Source organism: Pinus tabuliformis, chromosome 4_2 (genome assembly GCF_031772625.1).
Source record: "Pinus tabuliformis cultivar Carrire ecotype Pingquan chromosome 4_2, CPIR1, whole genome shotgun sequence".
Lineage (NCBI taxonomy): Eukaryota > Viridiplantae > Streptophyta > Pinopsida > Pinales > Pinaceae > Pinus > Pinus tabuliformis.
Genome location: NC_142304.1, coordinates 569,794,121 through 569,799,559, shown reverse-complemented (window position 1 = coordinate 569,799,559; position 5,439 = coordinate 569,794,121). Strand labels below are relative to the sequence as shown.

The 5,439-nt window shown below is 36.7% G+C and overlaps 1 pseudogene; it reads left to right on the top strand.

The window, feature by feature from the left end:
* Window positions 1-1,068, top strand: part of LOC149170583 (uncharacterized) — a 23,879-nt pseudogene extending 22,811 nt beyond the window's left edge.
* Window positions 1,069-5,439: the final 4,371 nt, after the last annotated feature.

Genomic DNA, 5,439 nt, shown 5'->3' with positions numbered 1-5,439 from the left:
GTATGGAAAAGTTTTAACCTAAAATTGGCCTGACTACGAAAAACTCTTCTAAAGCGTCCTCATATAAGTATTAAATCTAGACTCTTTAAGGTTGAATCTAAATATTAAAAATCTTTAGAGAAAAGAATGGGCAAGCTATATGCAGTTCTTGTTGCATGAAATATTTATGTCTATCAAAAAACAAATTCGTTAATAAGGGACAACATAAATACATAGATTGAACTACTCAAGAGTTTAAAGCCTATAAGGTAAGGTAGATTGTCGAAACATGGAACATGAGATATTATTATTAAGATAAAAGAAAATATAGAAATTGGAAAAAAACCAATACCCTCCCATATATAAACTATGGACCAATATATTATATCCACAGTGGTTCCAAGATGTTTTTATATCATGGTGGACACGCCCCTCACTAAGCATCAGGCCTACTGTTTACAGCAAACCCCGTTTGTGACATCCCATACTCAATTACTTCACTATGCTATTCTTCTTTTGCATTCGTTGTGTTGCAAGAATTCACTACAATCACAGATTAATGCGTAAATGAAACAAGTTATATGTATGAGATCCATAAAGATGTAATCCAAAAGAAGAGTCTGGAACATTTAACTATGACCCAAAATATAGAAATGCAACATCTAAGGCTCCTATCTCCAATGAATATTTCCAAGAGCTTATTAAAGCAGGCTATGCTATCAATCACACAAGAATGAAGCTAGGCTCTAGGATTCAAACCTATCAAAAAGAAAAAAGAAAAAATTGATAGCAAAGTGGAGGAATTTCAAGTTGAGGTGTGCATCAGTTGAATCAAGCACCTGCATTAGGGAAATGTTCTATCTGTGCAACAAAGAGTTATTCTCATCGGTATCGATGACACTAGAGATTTTTTATGCCAATAACTATGAAGCCTCAAATGGCAGCCATCCTTCCCCTAGTTACCTCCCTTCTATTTTGGCAAATATAAAGGTTTCAAAGCTTAATCCAGCTTACTGTTTTGGTAGCAGGATGCTTCAAGGCCATATGTTGGTTCGTTTTGAAGTTTTGGTCAGAAGACAAACTTCTTAGCTAGTAGAGCTAAGCATTTAGTGTGCATGCTTTATTATGATGAGTTAATTAAGGTATTATGGGTGTTGTTACAAATTAGTTTCATCATACATGCATTTTCAAAATTGGTTGTGGATACCATTGGTGGTAGAAAAAATGCCGTGAAGAAAATAAATCACGGTCATTATAGAAATGACCATTAGCCCCGCGTGCGTTGTAATTCTTCCGCTCTCTCGCTATATGCTTGACAACTAATTTATTTATTGTATTGTTTATCTGACATACGAAGGGTAAAATTGGGTAAAATTGTGTTAGAAGTCAATATTAAAGATACTCATATTATCGTCATGCTTCCACCCCTCTCCCAATGAACGTCCCACCCGTGACACTTCTAGTTCCCCATGGTGAAGGCCAGAAAGAGAAAAGAGCTCATGGTCAGAGGATCCTCCAAGAAGCAAATCAGTGACGTGGAGGTGAAAGGGAACAAGGTTTTGGAGATGATTGACGAGAGCTTGGTTTCACTTCTTGCATGCAGTTGCCCGAGCTCATGGAGGATGTTAGGAATAGGATAAAGATCTTCAAATTTTCTAGTGAAGGCGAATTTCGTAGAGGGTCTAGTGATATTTTTAGAAATCATAAATTAAGGGAAAAATCAAGGAATGGAAATAAATAAGCAACAACTGAGATTTTGCGTTGTGATCTTGCATATGACCTGTCATGAGTAAAACACAATGAAACCGCAATTGTTGTTGCTTCCACTGTGCCATAGATTGTTATGGATAATAGTTAGTAGTTACCATAAACATGTCAAGATGGATGTGTTTGGAATGATTTTTTCATGAAGGATCCCCGAAAAGTCATGAGCAATGCTTCCTTGATAAAGACTATTGTTTCATTTTAAATACTACTTTCACCACAATTTTGGAAGTCGAAGCATGGTTGTTTCTTTTTTAGCAACAAGGGAAAATGCTTATCCGTTAATTAGAAGCATTGGATAATGATTATCCTTGTGGGAAGTATAGATTTATTGATGCTCAAATGTATCCATGTGATCAACATAGTGTTTTATTTTCGAGGATAATGTTTATCTTTATGGTGTGCATATCCTTCAACAAGTAAGAGCTACACATGTCCCAAGAATCGATGTGACAAATAATAGGTGTGGAAGGTAATATATGTATATTGCATTGGGAAAAAGCGTGTGCTGGCATCCTCTGTGATCCTTGCAAGGAACAAGGATGAGTGGTCTTGGACTTCAATGAAGGTTAAAATATTAATGTAAAAACTCGAAGCAGGTGATCTTACTGACATTATTCCTCTTGCAAAACTGTGAATCAGGTCACCTAATCTGTGTAGGCCAAATTTAGATAGATGGAATAACGGATTTTAAATTTTAAAGCTTGTTTTATATACCTATTTTTGTTGTCTTAAGAGTGATCTTAGCATGCCTGGAGTCAATTTTTATGCTTTTTTTATACTGGGAGGTCTAAGGCATCTGAGAATAGATTATGTTCATGTTCTGAAAGAGAGAATAGTTATAATATTAGCATTCTATGAGCAGGTCTTCAATTTAATACCTTTCTAAATATGTCTTGTTGATGACCGAGTAGACTATGATGTGAATTGGGTTCAGTGTCACTGTCGAGCGACAATATAAAGGTTTCTATGGCATTAAATTAAAATTTTATTATAATACAATAGGTTCAGATGCACCTAAATCCTTTCAGATTGATTGAACACGATTTATAAATTTCTCATTTAAATGCTCTTTTCAATTTCAAGGTTGACATTTTATATATATTTTTCTTTTCTGAGTTGTTTTTCCTGTAGGACATCATTTGCATTGGTATACATTGAATAAATATGGTCAATGAATTACTAAGTCGCAAATTATACGAGACCCTCAAACACACAGTCACAACATTACAATCTAACCAAGTTGAAGGAAACATGAAACTTCTAGTTATCACCCGACTATCCCTTACCTTCGCATCGATTGTGTGGATTATCTTGCATGGACTACTTGACTGAATGATGAAGAGGGTACATCATTTCCTCAAATAGAAAGTAACTACGCAAATTTGGATGCAAAGAAGTGCTTGTCTTTTTAAAAAAAAAATCATATATCGAAAGGAAAAGTCAACATTAAAAACAAAAAGGGTATATTTACGTTGAAAGATTTATCATAATAATGATTTTTAAGTTTTTTTGAATTAAAAATGTGTTGAGTATGGAGCATGATTGTTTAGAGGTCTTTGTTTTAGCCAGATGTATACCCCAGGAAGTTTGTACACCCCTCCACGTGGGGGGGTGCAAGGGGGACTTGTCCCCCCACGGGGGTTCGGGGGGGCGATCCCCCCTAGCTGGGGGGTTTGGGGGCCAATGGTCCCCTGGTGGGGGTTTCGGGGGCAGCACCCCTGAAGCTAAAAACAGATGTAAAATTTCCTTGTAAAAGTATAGTAATTTCTAGTCAATTTGGGCCGTTCATTAGGCGGATGATCTGACGGTAGAACTTATGTTTAGTTTAGTGATTTTTGCCCTAGAAGGAAACCTATTTCTTTGTATGAGGGCATTGTATTTGAGGCTGTGTAATAGATGTGTATTCTCTAAGTGAGAAATAGAGAGGTGAGACTATGAGAGAAAACAGAGGATATTACAACGGATATGTTGTAGGTTGTGTCTCTTCATTTTGCTGGATAATAGAAAGGAAGGACTGGCTGTTTGGGGTGCATGTAGCCCAAACTGGGTTAACCATGTATATCTGTGTCTCTCTTGTTTTATGCGTTTTCTGTGTTTATATTTCTGCAATATTTTATGTGTTCCATTGCTCTGTAATATATAATTTTCTAACAACTGGTATCACAGCCGAAGGTCTATTTAGCTGATAAACTCACAGGAAAGAAGGGTTCCTCATTCGAGTGGGAGAAATGGTGGAAGATGGTAAGTTTAGGGTCGAGAAATTTAACGGCGAAAACTTCTCGCTGTGGAAGATGCAGATGGAAGATTATTTGTATCAGAAAGATCTATACCTACCATTGGGCAGAAAAACAAAGATGTCGACGGGTATGACAGATGAAGAATGGAACCTTCTCGATAGAAAGGCACTTGGAACAGTACAGTTGTGCCTCGCAGTGTTGGTCGCCTTCAAAATTTCGAAGGAAACAATGACAGAGGGTTTGATTAAGGCGTTGGAGAAACTATATGAAAAACCCTTGGCCTCAAACAACGTATTTCTTATGAAACGGTTATTTAATATGAAGATGTTGGAAGGTGGATCTATTGCAGACCATTTAAATGATTTTAATACTATTACAAGTCAGTTATGTTCTATAGCGGTAAACTTTGATGATGAAGTTAGAGCTCTGTTATTCTTGTGCTCATTACTAGAAAGTTGGAATGGTTTAGTAATGGCCATTAGTAACTCTGTTTCTGGATCTAGTACTTTAAAGTTTGATGATGTTGTCGGTGCTATCCTTAGCGAGGAAATGTGATGGAAAAGCTCCAGTGACACATCAGGTAATTCTTTGAGTGCAGAGTTTAGGGGAAGAAAAATGGAAAGAGGAAAGAGCTCAGGATATTGCAGTAAATCAAGGAAACGTAGATCCAAGTCCAGATCGGGGATAGTGTGCTTGAAATGCAGAAAGAAAGGACGCCTAAAGAAAGACTGTAGATCTTGGAACGGAAAAGAAGGATATGCACAACAAGAAAACAATCATCAAGCAAATGTGATAGGTGAGGTGTTACAAGATGCTTTGATTCTTTCTTTCGAAAATATTATTGATTCTTGGATGGTAGATTCAGGCGCCTCATTCCATGCCACACCTGATAATAAATACTTTCATGACTATGTTCAAGGAGATTTTGGACAAGTTCATTTGGGTGATGATAAACCCTGTAAAATTGTTGGAATGGGTAAGGTTCTTGTAAAACAACAGAATGGAAACCAATGGCTACTAAAGGAGGTAAGGCATGTTCCAGATCTAAAGAAAAAATTGATTTCAACAGGGTAGTTAGGCAGTGAAGGTTGTGTGACAACTTTCACAGATAAAGCTTGGAAGGTCACCAAAGGAGCCCTGGTAATAGCAAAAGGTGAAAAGGTTGGTATGTTGTATTTATGCAATGGTATTTCTAACTCTGTTAATGCTTTAACTTCCAAAGGAGCATATGTAGCATTATGGCATCATAGGCTCGGACACATGAGTGAAAAGGGGATGAATATTCTTCACTCAAGAAATTTGTTGCCAAGTTTGAAGAATGTTGATTTGGACTTTTGTGAGAATTGAATTTATGGAAAACAGAAGAGAGTCAGATTTCTTAGAGTTGGGAAAGAAAAGAAGAGTGAAAAAATAGATCTTGTGCATACAGATGTATGGGGACCTTCTTAGGTATCAT